We start from the raw sequence: 16,047 nt of genomic DNA, 5'->3' as shown, positions 1-16,047 counted from the left end.
AGACTCCGCCATTCCTACTACGTGGGGGGCAACCGCACCGGACGCCTTTTGGCTAGCACTCTTAAGGCCAAAACCCAGCATTCTAAAATCACCACTCTCTTGAATGACTCCGGGGAGACTATCACTGACGAGGCCCAGGTTGCGGACGCCTTCCGCTCATTCTACGCTTCCCTGTACAAGGAAGACCGAATACCACCCGCGGACATAGACGCTTACTTGACCTCGGCGCATATCACACCACTGTCCAAATCAATTTCAGACACCCTAGACGCCCCTATCCGGCCGGACGAAGTCCTGGCCGCAATCTCCCGCCTACGGCCGCTCAAATCTCCGGGTCCTGTTGGCTTTTCCTCCAGCTTCTATAAATTGTTTGGCCCACTCCTGGCGCCGATCCTCACGAGGCTGTTCAACTCGTTTGAAGGCCCGAGCTCCATACCTCCTGACATGCTCGCAGCGGACATAGTGGTGTTGCCCAAACTGGGCAAAAACCCCACGAACTGCTCGGCCTTCCGCCCCATCTCATTACTTAACTTGGACTTGAAATTATTTACTGGGATACTGGCGGCACGCCTGGGCCCCTGCCTCCCGGGTATTCTTGAGCCGGACCAGTCGGGGTTCGTCCCGAACCGCCAATGCAGCGACAACACTAAAAGGCTCCTGCACTTGATTGACAAAACGCATTTCCAGAACTCGGACTCTGCTCTGCTGGCCATAGACGCAGAGAAAGCATTTGATCGCGTCGATTGGACCTACCTACAGAAAGTCCTGCAGCGCTACCAGCTGGGGGACCGATTCCAATCGTGGATAGCGAGTTGTTACTTCCACCCTCAGGCCAAGGTCCGCTTGGGCAGTCTCAAATCAAACCCCTTTGAGATACAGCGATGCGCAGCGTTTGCAGTGTCACACCATACGTCTCTTGTACACGGCATACTGGTCGGGGTGGAGGGAGGGAAGGGGAGTTGGGATGGGGGAGGGGGACGGGGGCTCTTTTGTTCTGCACGTCTGGTCCTTTTACATGGCACCTTGGTTACAGCATAGGCTATGCATCTCCCCGTTGGTGTATCACTTTTGCTTTCTTGCTATTTTTTAGAGAAGACGTGCCTGTCTGTCTCGCTCGCATTATACACCTGCTATGCTCTTGCTGTTTTGAAATGCCTTGTTCTGCTTTTGACTCCAATAAAACAAATTTGAAACTAAAAAATATTTGTAAAATACATTTTTATATTAAAATCAACCAATCACAAAGCATGATAATAAAATCAGTATCAGCTTTGGAAAAATCCATGTAAAATACGCTGGCCCTAAAACTCTTACATTGAATCTGTAAACATTTTGTCTGTTTTCATTGGCGAAAAAACATACCTAAAGTGCTTAAATGTGCAAGTGATATTAAAATCATTCCATTTGATCTCTTTATATTTCACAAAACCAAATAAATTAAATCAGGTTAAACATTCCTGTTGCCTTATACGATCCACAAATTCATTGCTAATTATTACTTTTTTCATATGTATTTTTCATCATTTAAATATTGAATACCAGCTGCAATCTCTTTTTCATGAACTTATTTACCAGCCAGTAACATATCTATTGCTCAAATCTTGTCCAACATACATACTCAATATTTCAATACCAGTGTTTGTTATATCCCTTTGATACCAAATGTTTAAACTTGATCTGATCTATAAATAATGTTTAAAAAAACATATTAAGATATTTACAAATATTTAAAATCATTTGTATCCAAAAATTCATGATATAAATATATACACTATTTACAACCTAAAACAGGTTTTTTTCCTCTGATGTCGTATACATATCCTATTGTGTTTTATAAGGGATATAAGGTAATGCATTTGTATATGTTTTTCAACTGGTAATCTTCTTACTTCATCAGGGCCCATTATCTCAAAGAGTATCTAAACCAGACAAGTATATAAATCTTCCGTTAGGTTCAATCCATTCGGATATTTCGAATCTAACAATAAAATGTATCTAGTCTCCAGCTTCCTTAGTTTGTTCTCTCTACCACCTCCTCGTCTATTGGGAGGGATTGCATCAATAAGGTAGTAAGTCAAACCTTTATTGTTTGACCCATGGCATGCCTTAAAGTGTCGGGCCACCGGATATGTTTTATCTGTGTTTGTTATGGCTCGAAGGTGCTGGAGTATTTGAACATGTGCTTAAAGTTTGGTAGAGCCCACGTAGTTTAACCCACATGGGCAAGTAAGCACATATACAGAAAATTCTGTCTTACAATTTAACATTTTATTTATGGTATATGGTTTAGTCTTGAATGGACTGAAATATGTTTTTGTATTAATTCCATGTGTGCAAGCTTTGCATGAAGGACATTTTTTAAAACCTTTTAGATTCTGGTACCAAGCTGGTTTGCCAATGATTTCTGGATCGGATACAACTAGGCAATCTCTCATTGAGGGACCTCTACTATATGTAATGGACACCCTCTGCGGTAGCAGGGGTCCTAATACTGGATCACTCAATAGTATAGGCCATTCATCCTGGATGATTTTCTGTATTGCCTTGTGTTGTTTGCTGTATCCTAGTATCAAACGAAAAAAATGTTCATCCTCGTTTACCTGGCATTTGTACTGTTCCTTGTCTTTTCTGTTGACCAATAAAGTTTCCCTATTTAATGATAATGTTTTGACAATGGCCCTGTCTATAATTTGTCTAGAGTAACCTCTGGCTAAGAACCGTTGTTTGCTCTGTTTTTGGGCCTGCTGTAATTCTTCCTCTGTACTGCATACCCTTTTTATCCTAAGCATTTCCCCATAGGGAATGCTGTTCACTAAGTGATATGGGTGTGAACTGGAGGCATGTAACAGGGAGTTTCCTGCAGTCTTTTTACGGTGTAAAGTGGTTTGTAAAATATTGTTGTCAATATACACTTCTGTGTCGCGGAAACTAACCCTGGAATTGCTGATATCTGCAGTGAATCTCAAATTGAGATCATTGTTATTCAGTTCACCCAGAAACTTTTCCGCTTCCCCACTAGTTCCATGCCAAATTACAAACAGATCGTCTATAAACCTCAGACACACTTTGACTTTAGTTGACATTATATCTCCATGTATTCCACCTAGGACCAGCTTCTACCATTTGCCCATATGCAGGCAAGCATAGCTCGGGGAGAAGCTGGCCCCCATGGCTACTCCCTGTATTTGACAGTACAAAAGATGATTAAACATGAATATGTTGTTATATAAGCAGAATTTTATCATTGCCACAAGCATCTCACTGTGTTGTTGATAAATGGGTTCTCTCTCGTTTAGGAAATATTCCACTGCTTGGATGCCGTCATCATGTTTTATACTGGTATATAGTGATGATACATCTATTGCCATCATAATGTATGCAGGGTTCCATTGAAAATTCTTTATTTTGTTTAGATAATCACTTGTATCCCTTACGTAGGATGTTAATGATTTTACGTAGTCTTGGAGGAAAAAGTCCACATATACGGATGTTTTTTCTAGGATGCTGTTCCTGGCACTGATAATAGGACGCCCTGGTGGTTTTTTGCTGTCCTTATGTATTTTAGGTATAAAATATATCGTGGGTACAGTAGGATTGTCATTTTTTAGATACTTGTACTCATTCTCACTTAGAAGTTTTTTGTTGCGCCAACCTGATAGCTTCTTGTAGTAGGCTTGATACATTTCTTTCAGTTTGCCAACATCAGTTCGTGAATAACATTGTCTGTCATTTAATTGGCTCATGGCCTCCTTCATATATTCGTCATGAGTCCACAGGACTATATTTCCTCCTTTTTCGCTATTTCGGATTTTGACCTCTTTGTTGTTGCTCAATTTTTTCATCAATTGGAAATACTTATGGTCCTGATTGCGGTGTTTTTGAATATTTGTGCTGGTTCCAATTTTTTTATTTAAATTTTTAATTTTTTGGGTAATGACCTCGTGGAACGTGTCTATGGCATCATGAAGCATGATAGGGCAGTATTTTGATTTGGGTTTGAAATGTGTCAAACCGGCACCTTTGTTTGAAGTGTTTGCAATCAAGAGGTTTTGTGTTGTAGCCGGAGCATTGTCTTAGTTCCAAAGGTCCTCGAGTTCGAGTTCTATGTTGGACTCTAAGGGTGTCATTGCCATGAGAGGATTGTCAGGATCTTCATGTAATATATTTGTTTGTTTCATCGCATATACATTTTTAAGTTTCAATTTTCTTACTCCCTTATATACATCCATCCGGGTGTTAGGGTAGTCAAAGTTGTTGGGTGGACTGTACGATAATCCCAAACTTAAAGTATTTTCTTCCTTCTTAGTTAATTTCAAGTTGGATAAATTGATTATCGTTTGTGTTACTTCTTTCTCCAATAGTTTCGTTTCCGTCTTGGTTGATTTGGATTTGTACTTGTGTTTTGCTGCGTTGTGCCTCTGTTTCCGCTTGGTGTTTGCCCGCTTCAGTACGTTTGTGAGCGGGTCATTGGCCTCAAAGTTGCCATTCTCTGGGCGGCTAAAATTTTCATCTCTTCCCCCGGCGATGGTCTAGCCCCAGTTGGGGCACTCGGGGTATTTCTCAACTCGGAATCATCCTCACTATTTGATGTGAATTGATCGCTTGATGTTGTTGCAGCATCCTCTTCTGTTCTCCTCTGACGGTTGCCAGGTTTGCTTATATTGCCTTGCCCTTGTTTTTGTTGATTTTTGCGTACAACATCAAATTTACGAGCAAAGGTAAAAATCTGTCCTACCTCATAATCAACTTTGTCACGTTGAAACTTGTGGGTCTTTCTATCCTTTATTTTGTCTTCCTCTTTCCTTAACTGATTTGTCATCTCTCTCCTCAAATGGGCAATTTCCTCATCTTGGCCCATAGTAGCTAATTCTTCATTGAGAGCATCTATTTCTGTTTGCAAACGTGCCCTATCTATGTCAGCATACTTGATTAATAATAAAGTGAGTCTTCGTGATGAATCTAAGTTAACTTCTGTCCACTCACGCATCAATTCAGGATGTGATTCTTCGTAAGTGGGTGCGGTTAGAATACGGAGTCCCCGTGGGATTCTTCCCACCTCAATGTAACTTTGTAGGGACCTTGACTCCCACCACTAAGACATTTCCAATTTCATTTTCTTTTCTAGTATTTTCATTTTGTATGCCACAGAATCAGGTGTAGGTATTGTAACAATTTCATTTGGTTTTGTACTACAGCTTGCTGAAAGGACGTCTTTAAACATTCCTGTAGCCGCCGCCTCCCTTTCTTTAACAATGTCGCTCGACATCTTGGGTTTCTTTCCTTTAGTCAGGCTTGTTCCAGAAACGCGGGTCTCTATAACTTCGTTTATCGCGTATCTGTGAACAGTCTTGCACACTCCTCCACCCCGCAATACCGCTTGAAACAGTACCTGTCGCTTGGACCTTCAAACTCCTTGCCTTTTGCGCGAGCAAGCACCCTCGCAGGCAGCCGGTGTCTTCGTGTCGCAGCTTGATCAGGTACAAAATCGATATGCTCAGTGCTGGGGGGCCGCGGTAACTCCTTTCCAGGACTTGCAATTGTCCCCGAGAAAACCCGGAAGACGGTTCAGTTTTTTTACCGCTGGCCCAATGTTGGAGGAGGGGTCCCGTGTTGGACTGGTATTTCGGAAAAACCAGTCAAATATATTCCAAATCCTGTTGTAAACGCAACGTCTTTAATCACGCGCTGGAGTCAAACAGGACACAGACCCAAACTTCGTACTGATTACTTCTTTATTTGCCCAAGTGTCTGAGACGGGTTTCGCGGCGCGAACGCCGCTTGTTCACTCGACAATTTGTTTTTACCCAGAAGGCATTTTTAAAGTGGCAGTGCATACAACAGTGAGTAACGTGCAGTTTACTCGCCATTGATATAGACAAAACACTACATTTGTCATATAATACTGATTCATGTATATGTTAGGCTGTCGGTTGATTTAAAAAAAATATATATATATATGTATATACATATATATATATATATATATATATATATATATATATATATATATATATATATATATATATATATATATATATATATATATTATTTTAAAAAATGTAAGTTACATTAATTATCTATTAATTTTAAGTTTATTTAAGTATGTTAAGTATGTTTAAATTAATTATATGTATTATTATATTAATTTTAAATTAGTTTTAAGACATTTAAAAAATTCGATATTTTGACTGTCTATATTTTTTACAACAATATTTTGGAGTCGATATTTTTGTACTTACCTGTTTGAAGATAGGAATTCGATATTTTGGCATTCTATATTTTCTCCACGATATTTTGGCAGGTCGATATTTTGCTCCTCGATATTCTGTCAGTGATCCGTCTGAGGGTATGTATTAAGCCACAACATTGTTTGCTCTATGTTGCCAACTATCCCCGTCTGCTCAATGCTATACAAATGATCTTAACAGGTGGTAAAATCAGTACATCTCATGGCTGAACAGAGTGACAGCCATTAAGCAAAATGTACTAGCCTGGCTGTTATACCTTTTCCAGGCACTGCCTCATAAATTTCATGAGGGAGACATAAAAGCCCTGCAACTCTATAGACCACATAATTTAGGCCTAGGAGTAAGCACGTATATGAAGGAAAATGATAAAGGTGAGTAGACTCTGGTCCAATATCCCCTCATTTTGTAAAAGTGTGCAGAACAGGGAGATGTAGGAGATCGTGATGTCACTCCTCTTAAACTGAAACAGATGTATGGTTCGAAGAAAGGATTATGCTGGAAGGGTTTTGGACAGGAGGGTGATGTTATAGACATATGATGGTGGTGGTGCCCTAACCTGACAATTTTCAAGAAAAGATGCTCAGCCACATCAAAGGGGTGATAGAATACCCATAGAAGCTAAATCCTGCAACTATAATTTTGGGTCTCAAACCTGTGGAGATAACGGGCCCTACAGAATAATCACCAATATGCTCTTAGCTTCAAAAAAATTCTTAGGTCTGAAATGGAAGTCTTTGGTCCTCTTATTTATTCAGGAAGGAGTACATAAGTACTGGACTCTACTTGCCATAGAGAAAACTGACATGGGGAATTGCTGATGTCGACTACAAATTCAGTATTAAATGGCATACTCTTGTAGTCTGTCAAGCAAGGGCCCGGTCTCCGACTGACCTAGATCCTTGAGATTTCTTGGGATTTCAGTCTAAATGGAAAGGCATTTACATGCATTCTGTAATTCCATGCTTAAAGTGTGACATGATTGCACCTTTGTAATATTGATGTTATGTACACAAAGGTGACCACTTTATCTGAGTAATTTTTTTGAAGGTAGGTGGGTTGGGGGCAGGGGGGGGGTTAATTTCAAACTAAGGGATGTCTTGTATTTTGAAAATTGCATACATTTCTCTAGAAAAAAGAAGGGTGTGCCATGGCTCACACGAGCAGGGGTAGAATTGGTTGGAACAAACCTGTAATGACCTATACATTTCAGTGAATCACGCAGAATCATATCCCCTTCCGAGAGACTCTGAAATTAGAAAACAAAACTGATTATGATTCAATGGCAATTGCTCCACTTTTAAGCAACTGTTATTGTCCATTGCTGTCAGACTGTCAATCCTGACCCAAAATATGGAGAACCAACCAATAGTGGAGTAGTTCAGGAATGTCAACAGGTTGAAAGTAAACTATTACAAAGTATAGAAGGTTTGGAGTGGATAAGTTCCAATTTATAATTGCTCTTGCAAACAACTATTTGAATATCCCAAAGGTTCAAAAGCACAAACCTGGGAATGTCTACTGAAGAAGATAACTGGAAAAAGATTAGCAACTTTTCTGCATTCTAAGAGGAATAGGTCTTGGAGTTTACGACAAACTTCCTGAATATAATATATTTTCTCTCTTGTGCTTTACCCACTTTACAGAATTGTATAGTATTTATGCAACCATACTAGATCTTGCGCCTTCCCACAACAGCGTATGAATTAGGCTTTAGAAGCAGTTCAATCTAATGCTTTAAAACAGTCATAGTAGTTTAGTTATAGTGACATTTCTTTACACCAAAGGACTTCTACTAAGCCCTCCATGCAGCAGTGCCACATCCAACCTGCTCATCTTGACACTGTTTACCTTCTGTATGCAAATAATAAGAGACTGCTTATTTTGGCTCCTACGGGGAGTCACAGACTACTTCCTGGTGACAAAGGAAGTAAGGCTGAGTATCCAGGAATATCAACATGGTATGCATCAGGTATAGTCAAGTGGACAAGATAGATTGGCATAGACAGTATATACATTTAAGGGTATTTTAGCTATGGAGAACGTTATATCTTGACTATTGATTTAGTGTAATTAATACTGAATTCATATTTTTGTAACGTTATACTTTTAAGATGGAAGCCAAAATGATGAGTGCCTGGTGAATCTTTCCCAGAGCAAGATGGCACTCATTTAATGAGGATCTCATGTCAAACAAGAACAAATGTGAACTAGAGTATGGCACCCATATTTGAAAGTGTATCAAGGTGCTGAGCTGGAAGAACTTCCTTTCCCTAGGGCTTGTCTGCTCACTTCTCGCTCATATTGAAGACCAAATACCAAATTGCACTACAACTATCCTTTGTTTTTTAACTTCGAGCATCGAATTTTGTATAGACTTGGAACCCTTCTTCAAAGGTGAAATTGTTTGTCATTCCTTCCAAACACTTTTTACCACGTACTTGATTTGGCTTTCTGAATGCATGTTAAACTGCACTCTATATATTTTTGAAGGTCGCTACAGGATTAGTTAGCAAGCATTTATTATTATTCTCAGAAGATTAAACCTTAGTCTAATATTTTTATTGCACAGTGCAGGCAAACCATTTGTATTCCCATGCATGCATAGCTGCAGAGTGTAATCGAACACCTAAAGGTCTATCATATGCACTATGTAGACAGTTCAGTTCAGAAGATAAATATTAATGCTGTTCTCTTCAGAACGAAAACACGTGAGACAATTCATTCCAGTTCCAAGAGAGGGGGTTACGCAATGATGTCCGTTTTCCCCCAATTCGCCTTTCTCCCTGTGTACAATCATTGATTGTCAGAGTTGAATCATGAGTCTGACAGAATCAGAAGCCTAGATTGACTCACTGCCAGTATACCAGAGATCCAAATGATTGTTCGTTGCGTAATATCGAATTAGCCATTAATGTGCTACAAAAGCAATTAACAGATAGTTGTAATCAATTAGATTGACTACAAGCAGTGAAAAATCATTTTCCAGATTACAAAGTAAATTTACCCAACCCATTTTTGTTGCAGTCTGAGATCACTGCCTGAGCAACCATTAGTGCATTTCACATTTCTTCTATCACTACCGCAGTTATTTCAGCAATGTTTTATTCGACTTAAATACCATTAGTAGCACCAGCATGTTTTTCTGAAATGTTTAAAAATTTAAGGTAATATATAACTCAATGTAGTTTGCATTTTCTGTGTCAGCCAGCAGTGTTTTATTGCCCGGAATCTAAATCTAGCTTTATTATTTGCATGTGGGTTGTTGGTTGGGAGGGTGTGAAGCCATCTAAGCAACAAAGACAATCACATCAAGATGAACCACTAAAGTCACTAAATTAGCTTGTGCTTGACCCTCTGATAGCTTGATTCAAAGCAGTAGAACTGGAGATTTGCAATAATAAAGGTTTTGTGAAAATCAAGCACTAAGAACAAAAACGTGTCAACCACAGTTATCTGATTGTGCCGGACCAGGACAAAGTCACAAGGTCAGACTGGCTGTGTTAGAGCACCCACCAACATGACAAGCAATGTTTTAAAAAAAAGCATTTTGGGGATTTTATATTATATACAACACTTGCGACAAGTAAAGGGCTGCCAAATGTACATTGTGGATGAAAGCACCATGCAAATAAACATTGATATAATAAAATTGTAAAGAGGTAAGTATATACGAATTTCAACAACAAAAAAAGTGCAGAATTTGGCGGTATGGGCCAGTGTGTGCTACTTGGGCATTGCCACAATGTCATTAACTGGGGTTAAGAATAGAAACTGGGGAGGAAAGAGGGCATGTAAAGAAGATGGCAGCATAGACCAAAACTGTTGGTGGAGAAATGAGTCATGCTGGCTGAGATTGTGTTGCTAAGTGTTGTTGGACAGGAACTGTGGTTTGGGATGGTCTACAAGGAGTTGGGATTAGGATGGAGAAAAGAGGTCTCCTAGGGGGCCCTCCCAACCATACAATCCATGCAGGGCAGAAAACAGTACATCAGTCTAGAACTCAAATTGGGGATTCCCCACCCATGCATATTCCAGGTGATGACCCCTGGGCTGGTCTTCATAGCTCACAGGTGTGCTCGTCATTTCCCACCCTCTGCAGGAATGCGTGAGAAGGCTAGACCCTTAAGGGGAGACAGGTTGTTTGCAGAGATGTCCGACCTCCTAAGTGCAAAGGGCCTCCTCCTCCTCTGTCCCCCCACTTCCATACTAAACTTTGAAGATATTGTACACCCTGCTTTAGGAGGGATAAAGGCCTGCAGTAGGGGTGTCTTATATATATCTTATGCATTGTATGGGTAGGATGGCACACAGGGCTGTGTGCCATGTTGACTCTTCAGGTTTTCTTGCATCAAGACACGCTGCTTGCAACAGCAGAGTGCATAGTCTTGGTGAGGCTACCCTGAGGTATCACAACCAGTGCTTCAGCAGTGAAGGACTCTCTTCTGTACCCGTGCCCCAGGTTCCGGAGGTGCCATTAACTAGGGACTTACAGGGTAGCTGAAGTTGTGCCAATCATGGTAAAAGAGATCTGGCACTAGGGAGCTGGCTAGCAGGGACCCAGTGTACTTACAGTACAAAATCACATAAAGCATCAGCCAAAAAGTGGGGGCTAACCGTGCAAAATGATGCAATTTCTTAAAAGCAGGAATTTACAACTTTCTAAAAATTGTCTTTTTTTATTGTGCCTTAAAATCCAACGTTACCAATAAAAAGGGATTTTATGTTTACATGCCTCATACACCAAACATCGCTTTACTACCTGTTACCAATCAAACAATAGCAGTTATTGGATTCAAAAAGGTAACCGAATGTTATCCTATGGGTGAAGTAGGTTTCACAGTGGTAAAAACAAATTATTGAGTTTTTCACTACTAGTACATGGAAAACTTAGAAGGACATGGTCAACATTTTAATCACAATGCTCCCTGCCCAATGGGCTGTTAGCAGAACTTAGGGGTGACACATGTATCAAAAAGGGAGTTCTAGGTTTGGCAAAGGGGATATTTTGCTAAGTAAAACTGGAAGTTTAAAACTGCTGGAAGACTGTAATGGCAGGCCTGAGACATGGTTTAAATGGCTACTTAAGTGGATGGCACAAACGATGCTGCAAGCCCACTAGTGTCATGTAACTTTCAAGCCCTGGATACGTGTTATATATCCTTTCTTAGGAAATGTAGGTAAGTTAAATATAATGATCATGATTAAGCCAGTTTTACAATGTTTTAGGAGGGAGCATAATGACCTTAGCAGTGGTTAGCAGTTATAAAGTGCACAGAGTCCTAAGGCCAACAAAAACAACATTTGACAAATAGGAGGGTGAAGGCCAAACCTTTAGAGGAAGACCATCCTAACATTGACAAATCTAGCAATGAGCAATGTGGAACCTTATTAAGGCAGAATGTCAGTGAATTTTTGATAGGCAGTAATTAGCCCAGTCCATAGAATTATAATTATTGAAAGAGAGAGAGGGAATGCAATATTAGATCAGTTATTTGGTACAGTTTCAATGCTTGATTTTAGGAAAAGGATGCGCCAAGGAAAATATATATGTTCTTTTTTACAAAGGGCTCAGTGAAGATTTTAAAAATGTGTTAGTTCAGGCACCAAATAGATCTAATGATTGCAATGAAATTATAAACTTTGTTGGACCTGGCAATCTCTGCAGGGTAACCCACAAACATTTTGCTCTTACCATTCACTTTTTTGCTGAATTCTTTTTTCTTGGCCTTAGGACCACTGCTAACCAGCCAGTGCTAAAGTATTTGTACTCCTTCCCCTAAAACATGGCTACATTGACTTGTAGAGAGATATGCCATATACCCAGGGCCTGTAAATGAAGTGCAGCCAAAGTTCGAAGGTAAGTCTCCTCCACTTTCTGTATCCAAACAGCGCTCCATCACGGTCAACCATAATCTTTTACTTTGGCACTGTCTCGCTTGACTAGATGTCTGTTGATGGCACTTTGATCTCTTAGGCGCTAGTTTCTACTAAAAACTTTAAAAATGTATAACTCCAATTCTACTGATTGTTTTTTGTGGTTGTGGTGTTAAACAATTCTTTAAAATGTACTTTATTTTTTAAATTCGTTTGGGATTTTTCTTGTGTTGTGTTTCCACTTTATTTCAGCTTGTGTGCTGCACACATAATTTACATATTGCCTCTAAGTTAGGCTATTCAGAAAAGGGGGTGGTGATGAACAGAGTGTCTGAATTAAGCAGACCACTCTTACCCAGTCCAAAGATCAGGGCTTGATCCATCACCGTTATTTAGCTCACTGCACCATCCCAGCTCAGAACCTGGCTATATGCAAATCAGTCCGTCCCTGGCCCAGTGCATCATGGGAACAGGGCAGACTAAAACTACCAAGCCAATTCTTCACCAGAAAGGAGACAAGCTACCGGGGACTGGTTTCTGGCATTTCAGCCTTCGTCGGCCACGCTTGCTTGAATCCTGATGGTGCAGTGAGCAAGGGACTCATGTCTGAGAATACCCTGCCACACCTATAGTGGCCAAAAACGATTCAGAAAAGGGGGTGGTGATGAACAGAGTGTCTGAATTAAGCAGACCACTCTTACCCAGTCCAAAGATCAGGGCTTGATCCATCACCGTTATTTAGCTCACTGCACCATCCCAGCTCAGAACCTGGCTATATGCAAATCAGTCTGTCCCTGGCCCAGTGCATCATGGGAACAGGGCAGACTAAACTACCAAGCCAATTCTTCACCAGAAAGGAGACAAGCTACCGCGGACCGGTTTCTGGCATTTCAGCCGTCGTCGGCCCGGCTTGCTTGAATCCTGATGGTGCAGTGAGCAAGGGACTCATGTCTGAGTATACCCTGCCATACCTATAGTGGCCAAAAACGATTCAGAAAAGGGGGCTCACTGCACCATCAGGATTCAAGCAAGCCGGGCTGAAGACGGCTGAAATGCCAGAAACCGGTCCCCGGAAGCCTGTTTCCTTCCTAGTATACGAATTGGCTTGGTAGTCTGGTCTGCCCTGTTCCCATGATGCACTTGGCCAGGGACAGACTAATTTGCATGTAGCCAGGTTCTGAGCTGGGATGGTGCAGTGAGCTAAAAAACGGTGATGGATCAAGCCCTGATCTTTGGACAGGGTAGGAGTGTTCTGCTTAATTCAGATACTCTGTCCATCACCACCCTCTATTCTGAATCGTTTTGTCCACCATAAGCGTGGAAGGGTATACTCAGATGTGAGTCCCTTGCTCACTGCACCATCAGGATTCAAGCAAGCCGGGCCGAAGACGGCTGAAATGCCAGAAACCGGTCCCCGGAAGCTTGTTTCCTTCCCAGTATCAGAATTGGCTTGGTAGTTTGGTCTGCCCTGTTCCCATGATGCATTTGGCCAGGGACAGACTAATTTGCATGTAGCCAGGTTCTGAGCTGGGATGGTGCAGTGAGCTAAAAAACGGTGATGGATCAAGCCCTGATCTTTGGACTGGGTAGGACTGTTCTGCTTAATTCAGATACTCTGTCCATCACCACCCTCTTTTCTGAATCGTTTTGTCCACCATTAGCGTGGAAGGGTATACTCAGATGTGAGTCCCTTGCTCACTGCACCATCAGGATTCAAGCAAGCCGGGCGGAAGACGGCTGAAATGCCAGAAACTGGTCCCCGGAAGCTTGTTTCCTTCCCAGTATAAGAATTGGCTTGGTAGTCTGGTCTGCCCTGTTCCCATGATGCACTTGGCCAGGAACAGACTAATTTGCATGTATCCAGGTTCTGAGCTGGGATGGTGCAGTGACCTAAAAAACGGTGATGGATCAAGCCCTGATCTTTGGACTGGGTAGGAGTGTTCTGCTTAATTCAGATACTCTGTCCATCACCACCCTCTTTTCTGAATCGTTTTGTCCACCATAAGCGTGGAAGGGTATACTCAGATGTGAGTCCCTTGCTCACTGCACCATCAGGATTCCAGCAAGCCGGGCCGAAGACGTCTGAAATGCCAGAAACCGGTCCCCGGAAGCTTGTTTCCTTCCCAGTATAAGAATAGGCTTTGTAGTCTGGTCCGCCCTGTTCCCATGATGCACTTGGCCAGGGACAGACTAATTTGCATGTAGCCAGGTTCTGAGCTGGGATGGTGCAGTGAGCTAAAAAACGGTGATGGATCAAGCCCTGATCTTTGGACTGGGTAGGAGTGTTCTGCTTAATTCAGATACTCTGTCCATCCCCACCCTCTTTTCTGAATCGTTTTGTCCACCATAAGCGTGGAAGGGTATACTCAGATGTGAGTCCCTTGCTCACTGCACCATCAGGATTCAAGCAAGCCGGGCCGAAGACGGCTGAAATGCCAGAAACCGGTCCCCCGAAGCTTGTTTCCTTCCCAGTATAAGAATTGGCTTGGTAGTCTGGTCTGCCCTGTTCCCATGATGCACTTGGCCAGGGACAGACTAATTTGCATGTAGCCAGGTTCTGAGCTGGGATTGTGCAGTGAGCTAAAAAACGGTGATGGATCAAGCCCTGATCTTTGGACTGGGTAGGAGTGTTCTGCTTAATTCAGATACTCTGTCCATCACCACCCTCTTTTCTGAATCGTTTTGTCCACCATAAGCGTGGAAGGGTATACTCAGATGTGAGTCCCTTGCTCACTGCACCATCAGGATTCAAGCAAGCCGGGCCGAAGATGGCTGAAATGGCAGAAACCGGTCCCCGAAAGCTTGTTTCCTTCCCAGTATAAGAATTGGCTTGGTAGTCTGGTCTGCCCTGTTCCCATGATTCACTTGGCCAGGGACAGACTAATTTGCATGTCGCCAGGTTCTGAGCTGGGATGGTGCAGTGAGCTAAAAAACGGTGATGGATCAAGCCCTGATCTTTGGACTGGGTAGGAGTGCTCTGCTTAATTCAGATACTCTGTCCATCACCACCCTCTTTTCTGAATCGTTTTGTCCACCATAAGCGTGGAAGGGTATACTCAGATGTGAGTCCCTTGCTCACTGCCCCATCAGGATTCAAGCAAGCCGGGCCGAAGACGGCTGAAATGCCAGAAACCGGTCCCCGGAAGCTTGTTTCCTTCCCAGTATAAGAATTGGCTTGGTAGTCTGGTCTGCCCTGTTCCCATGATGCACTTGGCCAGGGACAGACTAATTTGCATGTAGCCAGGTTCTGAGCTGGGATGGTGCAGTGAGCTAAAAAACGGTGATGGATCAAGCCCTGATCTTTGGACTGGGTAGGAGTGTTCCGCTTAATTCAGATACTCTGTCCATCACCACCCTCTTTTCTGAATCTAAGTTAGGCTAGGCTGCTTTATGTGCCAAGCTATCCAGGGTTTAGCACAGGTGACTTTCTATGGTTCGCCCTGCAAGGGATTGTGGTTGTTGCTTGACCAGGGGTCACACCACAGTCAACCAACAACCCAATTTCCAACAGACTTTGAATTTAAAATGAATCACAGAGTAGCATAACTAAAGGGTGGAAAAAAACAAAGTGAATTCAGGCCTAGAAATTTGGATAGACCACGTCTTGATCTGCCATAAGAGACGGTTAACATTTTATCCCCAGGCTCCATATAGATTGGAACCATATACCAACAATTATCAAAAGAATAAAACGAATATTGCAGTTCTACTTTAAATTGATGGTTTTATATATATATTGTAAAGAGTTATTACAAGAGAAGCAAGCATCAGAGCTAAGGAAACAAAAAGCTCAGAAGCATGAGGGGGTCTTTACCATGAGAACGTTCTTATCTTTGGTCCCAGGCAAATTTGTATTAAACACAGTACACATGGGTTCAGCTTACCCTATATTAGGCAAAACATTGCAGAATCATCAAAAGATGCA

The sequence above is a fragment of the Lissotriton vulgaris genome, chromosome 6 (genome assembly GCF_964263255.1).
Source record: "Lissotriton vulgaris chromosome 6, aLisVul1.2, whole genome shotgun sequence".
Taxonomy (NCBI): Eukaryota; Metazoa; Chordata; class Amphibia; order Caudata; family Salamandridae; genus Lissotriton; species Lissotriton vulgaris.
Note: the sequence above shows the minus strand (reverse complement) of the source record.